Source organism: Bos javanicus, chromosome 16 (genome assembly GCF_032452875.1).
Source record: "Bos javanicus breed banteng chromosome 16, ARS-OSU_banteng_1.0, whole genome shotgun sequence".
Classification (NCBI taxonomy): Eukaryota; Metazoa; Chordata; class Mammalia; order Artiodactyla; family Bovidae; genus Bos; species Bos javanicus.
This window is the reverse complement of record NC_083883.1, coordinates 21,540,957-21,563,891: the sequence shown is the minus strand read 5'-3', so window position 1 is coordinate 21,563,891 and position 22,935 is coordinate 21,540,957.

The window sequence follows — 22,935 nt, the reverse complement described above, 5'->3', positions numbered from 1 at the left end:
AACCATTGCAGTTAAATTCCGTTAGAAAGCAGAACGAATTGCAAGCCCTAAGAGACTACACATGATTCCTTCTCCTTGAAATGCTCTTCCATGTTCTTTCTCTGGTTATTTCATCTCCTTCCGTTTACTGTAGCCTTCTCACCTTCCTGTGTTCCTGTGGGAAAGAGTTAGGTTAGAGGCTTCTCTGTGAAACACACTTTCCCTCACTGTATTGAAATGGATTACAGTAAGTCCAGTAAGACTTAAAGCTGGTGTTTATTTCAATTTTTTGTTGTTGTTATCAATTTGCTTTCTATTTTTTGGCTTCACTGCACAGCATACGGGATCTTATTTCCCTGACCAGGGCTCAAACCCAAGCCCCCTTGGATGGTAGTGTTGTATCTTAACCACTAACCCACCAGCGAAGTCCCAACTTGCAGTTTTTGAGGACTGGGTCTCCGGTTTGTTTTCTGATTTCTACCCAAGGGTTGGTAGACTACTGAATACAAAGTTGGTGCTCCCTAATTATTTGTTAAATTAACAAATAGAATTTGTGGCAGCATTTTGTTAAAGACTGAATTGAGATGGTCATTGAAGAAATGATGGTCAACTTTTTTTTTAGAAGTCTTCCATTTCTTTCGTTTCATCACACCTCATATTTGATCTTTCAAAATCCTATTAACTCTGCCTTGTATCGAGAATCATTTTCTCTAGCCATGTGTGGTTTATTTTCTCTGCTTCTTTCTGCTTATCTGTACCCTTACTTTTTCCACTGACTAATTTCTCCTGTGAAGCTTTAGTTTCTGCTTACTTAACCCGCCATGTTCTGGTTTTTTTGTGGCTTCACTTGCAACCTCAACTCTAAATGACATTTTCGTTCCAGTTTCTGTGTATCTTACTTGGAGAGAGGCAAAGAGAAGGGAGTGAAAGAGAAAGCAAACAGCAAAATCTTATTGGCTCAGTTGAAGCTAGAGATGTTACCCTCAAGGTCATGTATCTACTTCTAGTTCAATTAAGCTGAAGTCACAGAAAGGCATAAATGAGGTTGCCCAAGCCCACGCATAAGGCCTATAGGCTGGGAAAGGCTGTCAAAGAGGGCAACTAAAGGCAAAGGTAATCGTTTCTACCATGTCTCTTTAGGTCACTTGATAGACCCCTTTATGCATTGTGGATGGTGAGTCTTGAGGAAAATGAAAAAGAAACACAAAAATCTCTCTCTCTTTAACACACACATACAAAGACAACGGTTTTAAACAACCTTCTGTCTCCTTTTTCTGTTATCCACATATTTTACCTTCCTTAATAATATCATCCCATATGCTTCTAGTTTTATGGTAATAATGAGGAAAAGGGAGGAGAAAAAGCAGATATGAATTCAGATTATTATTACAGCTGAATGTTGAAAAACCAGCTGTTCATTAATCAGGTACTGCTTATCTCAAATATAAGATTTCCTACATGCATATTCTTGTACAAGGTTAGGAGATAAGCATAATAAGGTAAACATTCAATGTTAATATAACGTTTTGCATTGTCTGGTAAATTACTTTGTGAATGTATTTTAAAAGCTCAGAATTTTTTTTTGTTTCTTTCTGTGTAGAGCTTTCATTATAAATCTGTGTGGCTACCATAAAAGGGAACCAAATAGCATATAAGAAATAGTATTTTGACCCCATCAACTTTGAAGAGTGGATGTAGGGAAAGAAGGTTAGATGTTGGGAGTCAGAAGTAAGAAATAAGAAATAGAGTCATTGAATAAAAACTGGCACAGGAAGATTTGGGGCTCAGGCAGGGAAGTCATTGTTCAGAGGAGGATCAGGGACCTGGAACCTGGTTACAGAGCACAGTTGGACAAGTAGCGATGTTGAGGGTTTAGTACCTACAAGCAGGAGCTTAGCAGGCGTTTTCTTCTTGAAGATAGGATGCTTTCTCAGATCCCATGCAAGCCACGGGTCTGGATGACAGGCAGAAATGTAGCAGAGATCCAGACATCTTCTCAAAGTGAGACTGAATAAAGAGGGATTATGGGACCCAGACAGAGTCTAGCCAGCAAGTAGAGGGCACTAGTGCAAAGGAAAGAATTTCTGTAAAGAAGGTTTCTGAACAATGCCTATAACTGCTCTTGGGGAATAAGAAATCCAGAGAGGATGAGGGTTCCTGGGAGGAGGGTATGGGGTGGGGGAGTAAATCCAACACCTGTTTATTAGAAAGAATAATCTAATTCTTGCTTATAATAATCTTAATAATGTAAGAATAATCTTAATCTTGCTTATATTCTGGCATAGATCCTGCAGAAAGAGAATTATAAGAATATAATCTGGCCTCTGATCCCAACAGACTATTACATATGACACAAATATAGAAATATTCAAAAGATGGCATATATAATAATAAGTGGTAAAGAATTATTATCTTTGACTATACTATATTTTATGGCAATCAACTTTGGCAAACACCTTGTTCATTTTGAAGAAAGTTATGTAAAAGCTTACTAAAGTTACAGTGTTAACATTCTTGAGCACAGACTTTCTTCTTTCATATATTCAGAAGTTTAACTTGTGTTAAAATATTGCTGAGAGTTAAAATTCTGAATATATGAAGGAAGAAAGTGTGTACTTAAGAATGTTGCACAAGGAATTCAGCTTGATGCTCTGTGATGACCTCAGTGAGTGGGATGGTGGGGGTGGAAGCAAGATCCAAGAGGGAGGGGAGATATATATATATACATATAGCCGATTTGGGCTTCCCTGGTAGCTCAGCTGGTAAAGAATCTGCCTGCAATGTGGGAGACCCCGGTTCAGTTCCTGGATTGAGAAGTTCTCCTGGAGAAGGATAGGCTACCCACTCCAGTATTCTTGGGCTTCCCTGGTGGCTCAGACAGTAAAGAATCTGCCTGCAATGTGGGAGACCTGGGTTTGATCCCTAGGTTGGGAAGATCCCCTGGAGAAGGGCAAGGCAACCCATTTCAATATTCTTGCCTGGATAATCCCCATGGATGGAGGAGCCTTGTGGTCTACAGTCCATAGGGTCACAAAGAGTCAGACATGACTGATCTACTAAGCTCACACACACATAGCTGATTCATTTCATAGTACAGCAGAAACTAATACAACACTATAAATCAATTATACTCCAATTAAAAAATGTTGCTCTCTATACTTGGTTAGTAATACATTTTTCCTGCCCTTCAAAGCTTAATAAATTCATCTGATTTTGTTTGATATTAAATTATTAATATGTATTTTTAGTTAATGGTGAAATTCCATGAAAAAATTTATATTTTAATTTGAGGAAGAATATTCTTGAAGGAAGAGAAATCTTTCATATTTACCATGCCATTCATTACAGCTCTTACTAGATCAGGTAAATGCCTACAGTTTAAACACATTTAAACATCATGTTCTATCCATACTAAATGTAAATAATTTTACTAACATAAATTATATTGATATAAATACATGGATATATTAATTTTAAAGTAAGCAATGCCAATGCCATGTTTACAATCTTGGAGTTACAACGAAGGTAGTTTTTCAAAGCAAAGTTTTTTAAAAATGTTAACAACTTTATGATTATAGAATGAATGTATCCTCATTAACAAGCACCATAAGCAACCTGTTTATTTTGGTTATGTGTAGGGTCATTTAGATTTAAAACATTCAAAACACCTTAATGGGGTGATAAAATAGCTTCATTTTACAGAAGCTTGATTAATTTCCCTCCTCAAACCGCTAAATGGTTATCATATCTTGCAAAGGAATTTCATTTTGTTAAAAAAAAAAAAAACACTAGAAAAAGTGAGTTTAGGCTATGGAATTTAAAAAAATTAGAATGTAATTGGGTGTTTACGGAAATATATATATATATACACAACATGCTGTTTTTCAAATGGTGTGCTCCAAGCACATAAGATTGTGATACAAAACAGATATGAAAGAAATAAAAGCTAAAGGAAGCACGATCATCGTGCCTGTTGTAAAGCTCTCTTCAAACACCGTTGCCTCGAGAATTATACTGTTAGCATTAACTACTCTGCTAAATGTAATTTCAGAGCAGCTTGGCTATGCTGGGACCAATAATGTTTTAGCAGATGTTAACAGTGAGGGAATTTAAAGATTACAGAGTTTCATGGGTGTAGTAAAGCTGCAGTGGGAACAGAAATATTACAGGAGCTGTTCTGTTCTGAGTGCATCGCATTTACTGACGAGTAATACATGAGTGATAGTCAGAACCAAGGGAATGGAACTTTATACTTACTGGTCAGCAGCATATAAATTCCATAAATTAAACAAAGTTTTATGTATTCTTCATTTCTTTTCAGACTGATCTTCCTCAAAGGGCCTTTGTTTCAAGTTAATTCCATCATCAAAGCTTTGTTCAACCATACTGTTCTCTTTAGGAATGTATAGCCCCATTCAGGCTTTGCTTGCATATGTGCATCCCCATTATTTTTAAATCTTGGCATGATGTCCAAGGAACTTCAGGTAACCTCAGTATTTCTTATCTTGGGCTCTATCAACCTGCCTCTCCTTGTATAAATCCTATCTCTGTCCATTTTAAAATGATGCTGTTCAACGTATTTTTCCCCTTAATCGTCTAAAAGGAGCCATACTGTGATCTCTGAAGACATGAATGGGTGAAAACTTGGTTAAGGGCATTATTTTTCCTTACATATAATCTGGGGGTGAAGACAGTAGAAGAAGGGAGATGTTTACTCTATTTGCTCTTCGTTGCAGCCTCTGGGCTTCTCCACTTGCTGTGCATGGGTTCCAGAGCTCATGGGCTCAGTAGTTTTGCCATGTGGGATCTTAGTTCCCTGAACAGGGATTGAACCCAGGCCCCTGCACTGGGAGCATGGAGTCCCATTCACTGGACCACCAGGGAAATCCCATGTTTCTGAACATCTATGTAAATTTGTGAGTTGAAGAATTGGGAAAGACGTTAATTGGTCACCTGTCTATTAGATCCATTTCTTTCTTCTTTTTATTGTCAAAAGGCAATTTTCCCTAGAGATTCAAGAAAAGAAGTTTCCTCCATAACCCTCCCTAACAACTATCATTATCCTGGCTTCTCTTTGGTTTTGGCCAAAGGGAAATTATACTCAGGTATGAAAATGTAGGGAATAGTGACATATTATGGTTTAAGGCAGGTGCTAGTCTCCTTCTGATTTAAAACTTTAGAAAAATGGCTTTTCTAAGTCCACATTACTGGTGATTTTCACAAACTGTGAAGGGTCTGAGATATTCCTTGTCTGTAAGCTGAGAAGTTAGCCTGTTCCTGGAAACTAGCAGAAGACAAAGGTCCCCGGATCAGAGGCAAAGAGTTGTATTACCTAGAGCAAAAGCAACAGCCAGAGTATCAGCGTCTGCTCCAGTTAGCACAAGGCAGGGTGAAGATGGCATGTGGCCCCAGCAGGTTACGTTACAGGAGGAGAATCCTGAGTTGCAAACCTGCCCTTTGCTTTTGAGGGAGACCCCATCTCTTTCTTCCAAGGCTGTTCCCTCTATTGTTGTTCAGTTGGTAAGTCATGTCTGACACTTTTTGACCCCATGGACTGCAGCACACCAGGCTTCCCTATTCTCCACTATCTCCTTGAGTTTGCTCAAACTCATGTCCGTTGAGTCGATGATGTCATCCAACCATCTCATCCTCTGTCACCCCCTTCTGCTCTCAATCTTCCCCAGTATCACATTCTTTTCCAACAAGTCAGTTCTTTGTATCAGGTGGCCAAAGTATTGGAGCTTCAGCATCAGTCCTTCCAATGAATATTCAGGGTTAATTTCCTTTAGGATTAAGTGGTTTGATCTCTTTGGTGTCCAAGGGGCTCTCAAGAGTCTTCTCTTACACCACATTTCAAAAGCATCAGTTCTTCAGTGCTCTGTCTTTCTGATGGTCCAACTCTCACATCCAGACACGACTACTGGAAAAACCATAGCTTTGACTATATGGACCGTAGTTGGCAAAGTGATGTCTCTGCTTTTTAATATGTTGTCTAGGTTTGTCATAGCTTTTCTTCCAAGCAGCAAGCATCTTTTAATTCCATGGCTGCAGTCACCGTCTGCTGTATGTGGAAAGATAGTCTGGAGCAAAAGCAGATAGTGCCTCTGCTTTCATGATGTGTAGATGTGAGAAAGAGCCATGGAGAAGCGTCTCCCACCAGTGATCATCTAGAAGTATCACGTCATTCACCTAGGAAGCAATTGGATTGAAACCTCACTTTCAGACTTACATGGGTAGGTCCTTTGTAGTGTTGGGCTGTACACAAGGCAAAATGGCAGCTGAGCTCTCTGGGGTTTCATCACTCTTTCATGGGTTTTAGGAAAGATCTTTCAAACAAATTCTCAGTCCATCGAGGTTTGTATGGAGGGTAGAAGTTATGTGCAATTGAAATCTAAGTGGTGAAAGCAGTTTTAATTTTCTTGCTGGAGCTATTATCTTTTAAGTCCTAATAATCTCTCTCATGCACAGGCCTTGAGCTTATAAATCTGTACAAGTTCAATTAGCAGTGCAGTAGAACTTTTCCTCGACAGTGCAAGGCACTGATAAAAGCAAACAATACAATTCTAGCATGCTGCTTTTTAAGAAGGGAGACACCCACACAGCCGACGACAGACTGAAAGCCTTTTTATTTTGATGGTACTCTTTCACTGTCTATCATAAACTTAGCAAAGCAGGCTTCGCTATCCTGCTATCCTTTTACTGGATATAAATCACCCTTGACAGGAAGTTTTATGCCTAAATCCGTTTACTGTCCTTGATGGTAGTCTTTAACATTTATAAGCTCAAAGGAGCCTAAAAGGATGCAGCAGGAAAATAGCTAAATACTTCAGTTGAGTTTGAGCTGATTTCCATCCTAGACTGCTGACAATTGCTTAGACTCTTGATCCAGGCACCCATTGTCAATGCTATCTGTCCTTCTATCCCTACAGATCCCTGGCTTTGGTGGAATTGTGGTGGACAAAATGGAAGTTCAGAAGGGTTTTGCCTCTGTGCTCCATGTGATTTTTGAAAAGCGTTAGGGGGCAAGGCTAGAGATAGAAGAAAAGAAAATTATAGATGAGTCAAGCAGTGGCTGAAAAACCATGGCTTTGTAGAAATTATTCAAATTAAAGTTATGTAATGATGGATCTTGTAAAATCCTATAAAAATGCAGAGTGTATTCCAAAGTTACTTTCAAGTCAAACATCGAGCTCCATGAATGACTGGATTGCAACATACAGCACTAGCCCCACCTATGGAGCAGACGATGTTGATTCTATGACACTATTCTTCATAGCTGTTTTGTGTTACCCACTCCTTCTACACTATCTCATTGTATCCACTGCTGTTTTGTTCAAGGGGCTACATGACTCTTCCTTTGCCTAACTGTGTGCTGAAGGCAGGCTGGCCCCAGCCCCACTGGGTGACTCCTGAATGGCTTGAGTCAATCATGGTGCAGGGGAAGGAATGTGACACAGTTCTGACCAATGTGATGAGGGAAAATTCAGTAGGAGATGCTGAGAAATGCATCTGCACTTTCAAGAGACAGAATGGGGAAAGAACTTTTTTTTCTTTTACTATTGTTATATCTGGAACTAATATGGCATTCCTGTCGCTCTGAAAGGGAGCCAGCTGGATGTTAGGTCCAACATATAGAGGAAGACAGGTCCAATGGATCCAAGTAGAGCTGAAGCCATGACTCACCACTTCTGGATACCGTCCTACCTACAGACTTCTTGTTTCTAAGGGAATAAAACCTTAGAAAACCTGTGCTGTTTAAGTGAATTAAAGTCAACATATTCTGGCACTTGCATCCATAGTCAGCTACTTTCTTTACATCAGGAAATATGTTATTACCTAGGATATTGAGATTTTTTGTTGTTGGGCTTTAGTCTCTAAGTCATGTCCAACTCTTTGTGCCCTGAGGACCGCAGTCTGCCAAGCCCCTCTGTCCGTGGGATTTCTCAGGCAAGAATACTGGAGAGGGTTGCCATTTCCTCCTCTAGGGCATCCTCCCAACCCAGGGATGGAATCCTGTCTCCTGCATTGGCAGCTGGATTCTTCACGCTGAGCCACCAGGGAAGCCCATGGAGATCTTTAGGAAGTTTTGAAACAAAGCATTAAAACAAGATAAGCATCTACATATTCAGTGCTCTGTGAGTTGTTACTTTTTCCTCCCTAAAATAAATACATTTTCTATGAGTTGCATCTCTCTAGGAAGGCTTATAGCTTCAAATTCTACTCTTCCTCCCCTACAATTCCCTTTGCAGGATTACATCTGTTCTTGTGAATACTGTTACATGTGCACATCACTTCCAAGTGTCTCTGTTCAGCTCTGTGAATGTTACCCTGCAGTCGTTTTTCCAGCTGCTCAAAGTGCATTGAACTCAGGCCTCAAACATACCAAGGCATCATCTTTCCCAAACAAATCCTGCATCCTTATTTTTCTCATCTCTGCCAATGGCAGTAATCATCTAATTCATACTTTCCCTAGGAGCTGTCCTTGATGCTTCCTCTCCAGTTACCTAATCCAACCAATTCTTCCTTTCTGGTGTCTTCCAGTGTCAGTCAGGAATCTGGGCTGCAAGCAAAAGGAATCTGGCAATAATCTTTCAAAGTGGGAATTAGTTGAAAGAATATCAGTGGCTCCCAGAACTGATAGATGGTTTATAGAGCAAGCAAGAGGCTAGGGGGCTGGGAGCCCCAGCAGAAGGAGACTCAGGTCTCTTCTCCTTCGCCCCACTTCCACCGAAATGCTCTCGCCTTCAGCCCACTCTCCATTCAAGATTCAGAGTCCCAGGAGACAAGGTCACATTTGTCAAACTCAAGTCTTATGCCCCATCCTGCCCTCCTGCTCCTACCATCCAGTGGAAAAGGAGAACCTGGCCCCTTATGATTCTACCATGGGAGATGGAAAGATGGACACTGACTTACTTAAGCCACATATATTATGTGGTTCCTTCTAAGGGGAGATCAAAAACCCACAGAAAAGAGTGAGCACACAGAGATGAATTCTCAGGAGCCAAAACCCGCCTATTGTCCGCTAGCCATAAATTTTTTCTTTCTCTCAATTTCCCCAACTCAGCTCTAATCCAGATCCTGGACACTTGGTCTTTGTTGCCAAGTCAGCCACGTGTCTGGTCTTTTCACCAAGTAAAACTGCCTATTCTTCGTGCCTGTTTTAATCATCTTCAGCTTCTAGAATCAGTGGCCTCAAACACGACCCCCATTTGGAGACTGTCTTGCTCAAGGACCTCTCTTTCTGAGTCTGAGTAGCTCATCACTTCTCAAGTCCTCTTTCTTATTTTATCTTTCACATGACCCTTCAACATATCCCTAGTTTTTTCTTATTGCTTCCATGTCTGTATTATTTACTTTTAGTCTATTTGGCTTATGTCTCCATTTGCTCCTGAGCTTCTATTTTCTCTTAAACACAGGCAGAAGTATTCCTCAATCAGTCACTGTCTTTGAGGTTGTTTCTTCCCAAATCCCCACCATCTGTATGTGACCTCCTCATACCCGGTGCCCCTCACTGCTTACACATGAAGTTGATCAGCGAGCAGTTCAGTGAGCTCTGCAGTGAGCTATGCCTAGCTATGCAGCTAGGCAGCACACTGTGCGGGAGCAGGAATGGTTCCAGACTTCCTGTTGAAGGCTAAGCGTAGGGCAGGACGTGGCAGACAGAGGACGTTCAATAAATGCTTGGTGCCCTATTTATTTCCATTCCCAGTGCCTGCCTCTTTGAGGCAACCACTTTCATTTTGGTCATTAAGCAAAAGGGAGCCAGAGTTTCAGTGTTCAGCATATTTTCAAGGAATGGCCCGTCTTTAGTAACGACACACATCCTTGCCTGTGGACTGGTCTTCCAGAATACAGGGTTTCTCTGGATGAGGATTTCAGACAATGGCCCTCACATCTTCTTGGTTTGGGGAAGGGTTGTTGCCTGGCTGGGAAAAGGGATCTGGGGGTCAAACTGTTCCTTAGAGAAATTGTCAACAAATTCTCTTTTCACCATGCCCACCCAGCACTCCTGACTCTAAGTTACTTGTTGCCTCTAATTCCCAAGGCAAGATTTTCAGGTGAAATGAGTCACTGTCTTAGCTGTCCTCATGACAGGCTCAGGCTCCAGCTTTCTTGGCTTGTCCAAGTCAATGGCCACTTCTCCATCAATTTTCCAGTTTTCCAAACTATTGATTCCCATTTCCTCCTAAACCCTCTCTCTCATTTTCTTTGTCTGCGCAGATTTGGTGCCTTTTTTCTTTCTTCATTGTCACTTTGGTACAGTTTCAGAGGGAAGCTGAAATAAACAGGTGTGTTTATATAATAGATCTTCTTTTATTACATATTTGACTTGGGAAACATAGGAACTAAATCAGCTAAGTAATATGCATCATCCTTCTGGGGAATGTTGTTTTTTGTCAAATGCAAACTGTGCTGGGAAATAATGAGATTGGCTTTCTGATGTGGTTCATAATCCACCTCCGAAGGCAATTTTTTAAAAATCAGTGTCAAAATATTTTGAGCAACAGCTGCCTGCTCAGGATAAGCACCTAACCTCCAAGGGGACTGCTTGGTAGGGGACGATACTCCTTTAGATATTTTCATCCTGATTTTGTCGAAAAGTCAAATTTTTCCTTTGCTCAGATAAGGCTTCAGAATTATTCTCCAGTTGTTTCTCTTGGGTGTCTTTTGTCGGTGAAATCATTAATTTCACCTGGGTGCTCCATTACTCTCCAAGAGCAGCTGTTGCACCACTTCTATCAAAACCACTTGAGACATTAGTAAAAATGCACTCTTCTGAGTCTCCATTTCAGGCCAACTGAACCTAAATACATGGAGGGTTTTGCCTGGAATAACTTTAATTCTCACTTATATATTTATTTTATTTTTGGCTGACCTGTGCATGGGCTTTCTCTAATTGCAACAAATGGGGGCTACCCTCTAGTTGCGGTGCATGGGCATCTCGTTGCCATGGTTACTTCTGTCGTGGAGCACGGGCTCTAGGTGCTCAGGCTTCAGTAGTTGTGGTGCATGGGCTCAGTGGCTCTGTGGCATGTGGGACCCTCCCAGACAAGGAATTGAACCCGTGTCCCCTGCGTTGGCAGGCAGACTCCTAACCACCGAACCTCCAGAGGAGTCCTGAAATAGGTTTTTAACAAGAATCCCAGATTAGGCACAGTAAAGTCTGAGAGTCACTGCTTTTCCTTTTTTCATGATTTGTAGTAACCCCTTTCCACCTTGTTGGGCCAAGACGAAGGGTAACAGCAGAAGCTCACATATATCTAAATATTTAAAAATCAAAATGATAAAAAGTTTATCAATCAACTTTAAAGATGTTCAAAATAATACATCCCATTCTCACTTTCACAAGTATTCCTGCAGAACAACTTGGAAGGACAACTCCAAGTGTAGCATCCTCAGGCTTCTCGGAGTGCCAGCCAGAGCATGGGAAGATGGAGAGAGCTGCTCTGAGTTCCTGTCCCCCTTCTCTGCCCATCCCGGCTCAGAGTCTCTCTGTGAATGAGCAGAGGTAAGGACAGCCTACTTCCAAGCTCCATGCAGAAGCTCCTTCACGATTAGCACCCTTGGGGCCCAGGGGGGCATACCCTGGTGGTATGCCTCGGTGGTTTAGTGCACCTCATGAGGTTGGACCACAGGAAGAAGTTTGGGCAAGTCCTGAAAATCGACTCAAGACCATCTGGCTGGACAATTCTGGGGTCCTCAGTACCTGGAGCATGGTGCAAAGGGAGGTGTGTGGATGCCTTACCTGGGGGTAGGTGGGTGGGGTGTGCGATCAGAGCCAGAAGTAGGCTTTTACCTAATCTGGGGGTGGTTCTGCTCTTCCATAGCTAGAGCAGTGGATGACAGTACTAAGCATGTCCCTGGATGGTATAAAAACAAGATGCAGTCTGATTTATCTTGCTACATGATTTCAAAGTGTTGTGGTGGGATCCTTCATGAGGCAGGTATTGTTTCAGACTTTATAAAGAGAGAAACACTGAAAGACCAGAGACTGGGTCCAGGCCACGCAAGTGTTTCACCAAGCAACCACCCTAGCTTTTGGACCTTTATGTAGCATGCTGAGGTAGCCAGATAGCTTAGGGTACTCTGAGAAACAGTTTAGACTCAGATTTCTGAGAAAGGCCCTGCGTGGCTTGAACCTGTGTGAAAAAATTCTGACAGTAAATACACCTGCAAGTTCTGATGAATGTGGATTGGTTTCAGAACACCCAGCCTCTGTGAGACCTTGGAGGTGTTTGGAGACTCGGTTCAGCTTATTTTTCCATTTCTGCAGCATATAAATTCCAGCCAGAGGAAGTATTAAGCAAGTCTTGCCTCCTGAGGCAAGAAGGATTAGCAGAGCCCGCTCAGTCCGGGGAATCTAGTTGAAGGACTGTTACTCAACTTCAGGGCAAGAATAGGTAAACTTTTGCCTAATGGTGGCCCACAGGCTACTTGGTCAATAGCCACAGGGCTGTCCTTGGGGGCCTAGCTCCTGTAGACCCTTCTGGATGGTGGTACAGCCCAAGGGTAAAGAAATCCTTTTGTTATTTTCCAACTCATCTCCTGGAGAGGGTCCTCACCATTGATGTCAGCTCACTTCACATCCGAGTTTTACTCTCAGCTGCAATCTTTTCCATACATTTCTCTAGGTATTAGCTAGCAGGTGAGGGGTGGAGGGTGGGGAGAGGACTGAAAACAACAACACCCCTTTGCAGAGCAACATGGAGACAGGACAGTGTGGACACAGGTCACCACCCTGGAGAAAGCGTATTTGTGTAAGACTAAGACCTGGCACTTACTCTGAGACCAGACATTATCTGTTAGGCCATTCTGGATGGGAGCATCCTGGGTGCATTAATTAGGGCTTTGGCATCCCAGTGACTAGAATTCCAATCCCAAGTCTTCCTCTCCGCTAGCTGATGTCTTTGGGAAAAATACACAAGCTTCCATAAAAATAAAATAAAAGCTTCTATTTCCTCTTCTGTAAAATGCTAACTATAAATCCCTTACAGCAGGGTTCTTTTATTTTTCTTTTATTTTTTGGCCATGCTATGTGGCTTGTGGGGTCTTAGTTCTCTGATCGGGGGTTGAACCTGGACCCTTGACAATGAAAGCTCAGAGGCCTAACCATTGGACTGCCAGGGAAGTCCCACAGGATTCTTGATTATGTGCATGCATGCTCAGTCCCTTCAGTTGTGTCTGACTCTTTCCGACCCTGTGGACTGCAGCCCGTACTGGAGTGGGTTGCTGTGCCCTCCTACAGGGGATCTTATAGACCCAGGGTTCAAACCTGAGTCTCCTGCATTGCAAGTTGATTCTTTGCTGCTGAGGCACCAGGGAAGCCCTCTTGATTACACAACGTAATAAATGAGTTCCCTGAAGAGGAGGCAGGGGCTTTCCAGGTGACGTTAGTGGTAAAGAACCTGCCTGCCAATGCAGGAGACAAAAGAGACTCAAGTTTGATCCCTGGGTTGGGAAGATCCCCTGGAGGAGGGCATGGCAACTCACTCTAGTATTCTTGCCCGGAGAATCTCATGGACAGAGGAGCCTGGTGGGCTACTGTCCAAAGGGTTGCAAATTGTCAGACATGAATGAAGTGACTTAGCACGCAAGAGGAGGCAATTTTGCCTGTTTGTTTACTACTTATAATCTCAACACTTACAACAGTGACTGGCACATAGCAACTGCTCAATAAATATTTTTTCAACCAATGAACACAGAAAAGTAATTAGCAGTCACTGGTAAATAATGGAAAAGTTCTTTTCATGTGAATTTATTTGAAATTTATGATGCCACTATTTTGTGTATTTATATAACCCCCCAAAATCAGTATCTTGAAAACTTTAAGAAGTCAGTCATTCCTCTTTTCTGCAAATAATGACATTAAGGTTCAATATAGTTGAATGTCCAATCGAATTTTAATACAGCACAGTTCTCATTTGCACTGTGATTTTTAAGTCTGTCACAGATATCACAGAGAGCTTTTTGAGCAATTTCATCAGCATTGCTTGTGACTTGTATATTGCAATAAATGAAAGATGGTGAATTAGATTACAGACTGCGTTGCTGTGCGATGGAAAGGGCTCTGATGACCGGATCCTACAGGCTGTATCACATGGGGACCACGCGAGGTTAGGAAGTCACTTAACCTCTCTGAGTCTCATTTTTAAAAACATGTAACATGAGAATAATAGCATTCACCTTACAGAGCTCCCAGAATCACTGGAAAGAAAGAATGGAATATGTGGAATGTAAGCTAATATTCTTATTGTCTCTTCTACTGGATAGGGCTGGTGTGAAGAGTGGATGAAAGTCAGTGTGATCTGTAGCTGAGGAAGAGAAACACCAAGGACCCTTTTGACAAAGAAGCCTGGAGACTGGTGTTGAGACGTGGCTTTGGTGCACAGACCTTTCAAGCAGTAGTCAAACGGGGAGGCAAGGTCTGAGGCTGTCCGGAAGGCAAAAAGGCAAAAGACTGATGAAACGCTATGGAGACAACTGTAAATAGTCTTTGCTGTGGGGGTGACCTGGACTCCCCTGTTGTGTCCCCCAGGCTCCACGCCAATGACCTCATGTAATCACCTCTGACAGCCTCCTCTCCAACGGAGCTCCCCGTGGCGTTCCTACCAGCCTCTGCCTTAGTTTGCTAGGGCTGCAGGAGCCAAGTACCACCGACAGGGTGGCTGAAACAATCCTGGACCCTAGAAGTCGAGGTCAAGGGGTTGGCAGGGTTGGTTTCCTTGGAGGCCTCTCTCCTCGTCTTAGACACTTAACTTCCTACATACAAACCTGTCAAAGATGGGAACGTGCGTCCCATCAGCATCAGGAGTGAGTGAAGCTGCGTCTTGCCCTCCGTCTCCTCTTGCTGACGATCCCTCAGCTCTACCACCTCCTCCAGGCAGCAACTCTTCTTGCCTGTTTGCTCCATGCCAGCCCCTGTATGCCAGGTCTTGCCCTGTACTACTTTGTGCTTTTCAAAGTACTGTAAAATTAAAGATGTCTGCTTTATTTTTTGTATCTGTCTCATGTACTATTTTGGAGGAGGAAATGGCACCCCACTCCAGTATTCTTGCCTAGAGAAGCCCGTGGACAGAGGGGCCTGGTGGGCTGCTGTCTATGGGGTCGCATAGAGTCAGACACAACTGACGAGGCTTAGCAGCAGCAGCAGCAGCATGGACTAGTTGTGTGAGAAGTATTAAAAACCTATTACAGTACAGTGTTATATAGCTGAGTATGTTAGCTGGATACCTAGGCTGACTTCGTTGGACTCAAGAACAAATTGGACTTACGAACAAGGTCTAGGAATGGAACTAGCTCGTGTATAGAGGACTTACTGTAGATGCCTGTGTGCTCGCCCTCTGTTAACACAAAGCCTTCCCTTTGCAAGTGTTTTCATCCTAATTTCCTCTTTTTATCAAGACACTATTTTTTTAATTTAATTTTATTTAACTTTACAATATTGTATTGGTTTTGCCATATATCAAAATGAATCTGCCACAGGTATACATGTGTTCCCCATCCTGAATCCTCCTCCCTCCTCCTTCCCCATATCATCCCTCTGGGTCGTCCCAGTGCACCAGCCCCAAGCATCCAGTATCGTGCATCGAAAATGGACTGGCGACTTGTTTCATATATGATATTATACATATTTCAACGCCATTCTCCCAAATCATCCCACCCTCTCCCTCTCCCACAGACTCCAATAGACTGTTCTATACATCAGTGTCTCTTTTGCTGTCTTGTATACAGGGTTATTGTTACCATCTTTCTAAATTCCATATATATGCGTTAGTATACTGTATTGGTGTTTTTCTTTCTGGTTTACTTCACTCTGTATAATAGGCTCCAGTTTCATCCACCTCATTAGAACTGATTCAAATGTATTCTTTTTTTTTTTTTGACTTTAATTTTATTTTATTTTTAAACTTTACAATATTGTATTATGGCTGAGTAACACTCCATTGCGTATATGTACCACAGCTTTCTTATCCACTCATCTGCTGATGGACATCTAGGTTGCTTCCATGTCCTGGCTATTATAAACAGTGCTGCGATGAACATTGGGGTACACGTGTCTCTTTCAATTCTGGTTTCCTCAGTGTGTATGCCCAGCAGTGGGATTGCTGGGTCACAAGGCAGTTCTATTTCCCGTTTTTAAAGGAATCTCCACACTGTTCTCCATAGTGGCTGTACTAGTTTGCATTCCCACCAACAGTGTAAGAGGGTTCCCTTTTCTCCACACCCTCTCCAGCATTTATTGCTTATAGACTTTTGGATCGCAGCCATTCTGACTGGCATGAAATGGTACCTCATAGTGGTTTTGATTTGCATTTCTCTGATAATGAGTGATGTTGAGCATCTTTTCATGTGTTTGTTAGCCATCTGTATGTCTTCTTTGGAGAAATGTCTATTTAGTTCTTTGGCCCATTTTTTGATTGGGTCATTTATTTTTCTGGAATTGAGCTGTAGGAGTTGCTTGTATATATTTGAGATTAGTTGTTTGTCAGTTGCTTCATTTGCTATTATTTTCTCCCATTCTGAAGGCTGTCTTTTCACCTTGCTTATAGTTTCCTTTGTTGTGCAAAAGCTTATAAGTTTAATTAGGTCCCATTTGTTTATTTTTGCTTTTATTTATATTGCATGAGGCCTACCCAAAGACCTCAGTTAAACTTTGTTGTTGTTGTTGAGTCTCTAAGTCATGTCTGACTCTTTGCAACCTCCACGGACTATAGCCCGTCAGGCTCTTCTGTCCGTGGGATTTCCCAGGCAAGAATGTTGGAATGGGTTGCCATTTCCTCCTCCCGGAATCTTTCCAACCCAGGGATGGAACCCAAATCTCCTGTATTGTCAGGGCAGATTCTTTATCGCTGAGCCATCAGGGAAGCCCCAGTGACACTTTCGTTGTTGATCAGTAGCTCAGTCATGTCCGATTCTTTGCAACCCAGAGGGCTGGAGAATGCCAGGCTTCCCTGTCCTTCACCATCTCCTGGAGCCTGCTCAAACTCATGTCCATTGAGTTGGTGATGCCGTCTAATGATCTCATCCTCTGTCGTCCCTTTCTCCTCCTGCCTTCAGTCTTTCCCAGCATCAGGGTCTTTTCTAATGAGTTGGCTCTTTCCATCAGTTGGCCAAAGTACTGGAGCTTCAGCTTCAGCATCAGTACTTTCAATGAATATTAGGGTTGATTTCCTTTAGGATGGACTGGTTTGATCTCCTTGCTGTCCAAGGGGACTTCAAGAGTCTTCTCCAATACCACAGTTCAAAAGCATCAATTCTTCAGTTCTCAGTCCTTTTGATGATCCAACTCACATCCATACGTGACTACTGGAAAAACCATAGCCTTGACTATGCAGAGGCAAAGTAATGTCTCTGCTTTTTAATATGCTGTCTAGGTTTGTCATAGCTTTTCTTCTCTATACTACCTCTATAAAGACCTTATCTGTAATTACAGTCACATTCTCCAATGTCAAGTGTTAGAACTTCAACATTTGAATTCGGGGAGAGGGAACACCATTCAGCCTGTGATTTTGTGATTTACAATGAGAAACATATGTTTGCTTTTTATCCCTGTTTCTGGGACAGAGCTCCTAAAACAGTAGGAATTTTCTAAATGCTAAGAACAATTAAAATGTCTTCCATTGTGTTAATGAGGTGGCTAGTGCAATACCCCTAGGTCACCTAAGGAGAGGGGATGGTCACTAGGGAACCAACCAGGTGATCAGAAGTTTACAACTCTTAGCACTGTGCCCCCTCCAGGGACAGGAGGGGTGCTGGAGATTGAGTTCAATCCCATTGGCTGATGATTTAATCAATCACACCTTTGTAATGAAGCCTCCCTGAGACCCCAGAAGAACAGGATTCAGAGAGCTTCTGGGCTGGTGAACATGTGGAGATGCGGGGAGAGTGAAGGGCTTGAAAGCTCTGCCCCGTTTCCCATACATCGCCTTCCACCTCTCTTCCATCTGGATGTTCCCAAGTTGCATCCTTTTATAACAGACTGGTGATCTAGTAAGTAAAATGTTTCTCTGAGTTCTGTGGGCCACTCTGGCAAATTAATCATCCCCTAAGGATGGGGCTCATTGGAACCTCTCATCTATAACCTGTGGGTCAGAAGCACCAGTGATAAACTGGGCTTTGTAACTGATCTCTGAAGGAGAAGACGGGGAGGGGATCTGAGCCTTTAACCTGCGAAATCTGATGCTCTCTGTGGTAAGAAGTATTAGATTTGAGTTGAATCATTGGCTCTCCAGCTGGTGTCCAAGATTTGCTTGGTGGTACTGAGCTGGGGGGGAACACCCCAACACATTTTTTTCCACATGCAGGAACTGGTGACCAGAAATTTTACAGCCCATATCAAGTGCTTTACTCAATGTTCCAAGATCAACTTTCTTTTTCTCATTTAAGAAATGTAAACATTTGGGAACAGGGAGGATGAATCATTTGCAAAAAGTTGCATACAGTTTCTAAATGCTGAGTTTAAATTCAAGTTGCATGGGCTTCACTGCTTCATGCTGGTAACCAACTAAGACAGTCTCCATTGCATTCAAGGCACTAACTGTATAGACTGAAGAGCAGTAGATATAAATAATGACTCCTTAAACTTCCTATTTGCTTTTTTCAAGCAACTGCTCTGATTTCTGAGCTAAGCAGGATTTAGGATCCTATCTCCACTAGTGATAAAAGTGAAAGTGTTAGTTGCTCAGTCATGTGCGACTCTTTGGGATCCCATGAACTGTAGCCCACCAGGCTCCTCAGTTCATGGAATTCTCCAGGCAAGAATACTAGAGTAGATTTTCCTACAAATCCCTGTCATGTTCATGGATATGGTTACTCTGTCTTAACCTCTTCCTCTGGCCTCCATCCCTTATCCCAAATTTCCCATTATCTAAGCAAAGACAACTTGGAATCTTTTTTATGGTAAGTGCCTTTGAGGACTGTAGTCCATTTTTCTCCTGTGTGATCCCATTTCTATTCCTGTTCTTCCTTCATTTTAAGGGATGTGAAAACTGTATTGCTCACAATGTCCTCTCTAATGGGGCAAGTTTGATAATTTTCTTTTATTACCATTTATATGCTGTGCATAGCAGGGCTCCAAATGCACAGAGACCGAGGCCAGACTTGGAACACCCATTAGCATGAATACTAACACCAGACAAATAAGAGAGGCAGTAAATGAATGTCAGGGAGCTATAAAATACGTGAGAGTGAAACAGTCCTTTCAGCCACCTTTTATAGACAGAAACTGGCCACCAGAAGATGAATAGGCCTAATAAATCAATGAGGAGGAATTTCAAATGGATAAATCAATACTTAAGCAGTCAGAGAATCCTACAGGTGTATGACAATGACCCACTGGGGCCTTTAAACCTCAGCCAAGACAGTTCAGTCAAGATAGTCTATAATGATAGATTAACTGAAATGATAAACACCTCTATGGAGGAAGCTTGTGTTGTTTGCCTTTTTCTCCAAACCACCCTTCACACAACAGCAAAATAAAGTGAGTTTTTAAAATATGAAAGAGAGTACAGTTGTAGATCCATACACCTGGTGTGGATCAGGAAGGAATTAGGTCATTTGCATAAGTACTTTCAGGTGTGACTAGTTCGATGCATAATTAGGCCAGTTACTATTTGCATTTTACAGCTGAGCAATCATGCACTGTCCATTGAGTGTATATTAAGCCCTTCTTTCTAGAATATACCATGGCAACATATGTAAAAATATGAATAGCGTTTCACTGGTCGTTTATTTCTAGGAAGCACACCTAAGAAAGTAATGGGATATTGATAAAGATGTTCACTTCATTGTTATTTATAATTAAAAAATTAGAAATATCTCCCTAAATGTTCATTGCTAAGAGAATACTGATGTTAACAATGAAATGCTCATAGAAAATACTAATATACATATAATAAAGAGATCAGTTCAGATCAGTTCAGTCGCTCAGTCGTGTCCGGCTCCTTGCGACCCTGTGAATCACAGCACACCAGGCGTCCCTGTCCATCACCAACTCCCGGAGTTCACTCAAACTCATGTCCATCTAGTCAGTGATGCCATCCAGCCATCTCATCCTCTGTCGTCCCCTTCTCCTCCTGCCCCCAATCCCTCCCAGCATCAGGGTCTTTTCCAATGAGTCAACTCTTCACCAAAATATTGGAGTTCAGCTTCAGCATCAGTCCTTCCAATGAACACCCAGGACTGATGTCCTTTAAGATGGACTGGTTGGATCTCCTTGCAGTCCAAGGGACTCTCAAGATTGTCGAGTAAATTTGATCATAGGAGAAAATTTTTACAATTTAAAGAAAGGTTGAAAAACAAACTATGAGATTATTTTATACATGATATGGTCATAATTATGTTTTCAAAATATTTAAAAATTATTAGAAGATATATCAATTAAAATCAATTAAAATATAATCCTTGAATTGTCTGTCTTCATATTTTACTATATTTTTCCAAGTTTTCTGTGAGAACCTGTATGTGTCTGTGCTAGGTTGCTTCAGTTCTGTCTGACTCTGCAACACTATAGACTGTACCCTGCCAGGCGCCTCTGTCCACAGAATTCTCCAGGAGAGAATACTGGAGTGGGTTGCCATGTCCTCCTCCAGGGGATCTTCCTGAACCAGGCATGGAACCCACGTCTCTTACGTCTCCTTTATTGGCAGGTGGGTTCTTTATCATTACAGACATCTGGGAAGCCCCTATAAGAACCTGAATTATTTTTTAATCAGAAAAAAACTCTTACTTTAATTTAGCTCTTTTCCATTGATCTCTTAATTCCACCTTAGAGAATCTATTAATACCTTAAAGATATACTAATAAATGGGCTTTCCTAGGACTGAGCAACTTTACTTTCACTTTTCACTTTCATGCATTGGAGAAGGAAATGGCAACCCACTCCAGTGTTCTTGCCTGGAGAATCCCAGGGATGGCAGAGCCTGGTGGGCTGCTGTCTATGGGGTCGCACAGAGTTGGACATGACTGAAGTGACTTAGCAGCAGCAGTGGCTCAGATGGTAAAGGATCTGCTTGCAATGTGGGGGACCTGGGTTCAATCCCTGGGATGGGAAGATATCCTTGAGAAGGGAAAGGCAGCCCACTCCAATATTCTTGCCTGAAGAATTCCATAAACAGATAAGCCTAGAAGGCTACTGTCTGTAGGGTCGCAATGAGTTGGACATGACTGAGCGACTAATGCACAAACTCCAAAATATTTTTTAAAAACCATTAAATCAAAAAACCTGATTGCCAATGTGAAAAAATAAAAACTTCCTAAATGTCTGACAGTAGATTGAGTAAGAAGGTCATAATATAGTGACAGGATAAAATATTAGAAAGCCATTTAAGTTACACTTTAGTGAGCTTTTGACAGTGTGAACAGTATATCTTGTTCATTGTTGTTCAGTGCCAACTTGTGCCGACTCTTCTTGATCCCATAGACTGCTGCATGTCAGGCTTCCCTGTCCATTACCATCTCCTCAAATTTGCCCAAGTTCATGTCCATTGCAGTGGTGATACCACCCAACCATCTCATCCTCTTTCACCTGCTTCTCCTCCTGCCCACAATCTTTTCCAGCATGAGTCTTTTCCAATGAGTCAGTTCTTCGCATCAGGTGGCCAAAGTACAGAGCTTCAGCTTCAGCATTATTCCTTCCAATGAGTATTCAGGGTTGATTTCCTTTAGGATTGACTGGTTTGATCTCCTTGCAGTTCAAGGGACTCTCAAGAGTCTTCTCCAACACCACAGTTCAAAAGCATCAATTCTTCCGTGCTCTGCCTTCTTTATGGTCCAACTCTTACATCCATACATGACTACTGGAAAGACCATAGCCTTGACTATATGGACCTTTGTTGGCACAGTAATAAATTACTATATATATTGTATATAGTGTATAAATAGTCATAACTGTAATACATTTTCCAAAATGCTAACAGTAGTTTAATCATTGAATGGTAAAACTACCCAGGTGTATTTATTTTTATTACTTTCCAAATGTTCAATCACAAACATATTTAACACTTATAACTGGATAATAATAAATGAATTTTATCATTTTAAAGCCTTTGTTTGGGTTAAATCCACTGTTGACATTCTTTCCTGCATAAATCACACCCATAATGTACTCTCCAAGATCTAACATTTCATTGTAATGCAGTAAAAACTTGAAGACTTGTGATGCATCTGATTATGGAAAGCTTCTAGATTTTCATAATTATGCTCATTCTTTTAATGTTACCTTTCCTTCTTCTTAATCTCCTTTTTTTTTTCCTTGACTGCACCCTGGGGCATGCAGGACCCTAGTTCCCTGACCAGGGATTGAACCCATGCCCCTTGCATTGAAAGCGAAGAGTTTTAATCATTAGACTGCCATGGGAGTCCCTTAATCTACACTTTTAATAACTTGCTTTCATTAAGTCTTCTAAAGAATTAGTTTTTTTTCTCTTGATAAAGAATTATCTTAGTGTTACAAAGAAAGAATTAGTTTTCTCACCAATATTTAATCCATTTTCATAACACTTAATTTCTTTCTATTTATAATGTCAAGTACAACTTGAATAACCCTGGTTTGAGAACAGACACAACTAACTCTTGGTATGGATACAACTCAGCTGGGAGAGTTGAGATGCTCCAGCATATGAGAGATGCTTCAGGCCATGTCTTTATGGAGATCAGGTGAAATGGGCAACAGTCAGCATGTTTACAGGGAAGCAGGGAGCACAAGGGCTTCCCTGGTAGCTCAGATAGTTAAGAATCTGCCTGTAATGCAAGAGACCTCAGTTTGATCCCTGGGTTGGGAAGATCCCCTGAAGGACGGCATGGCAACCCACTCTAGTACTCTTGCCTGGAGAATCCCCATGGACAAAGGAGCTAGCCAGAGGTCTATAGTCCATGGGGTTACAAAGAGTCGGACCCAACTGGCAACTAAGCACAACACAGCACACGGGGAGGACAAAGTGACTTGGCCACTGAAGT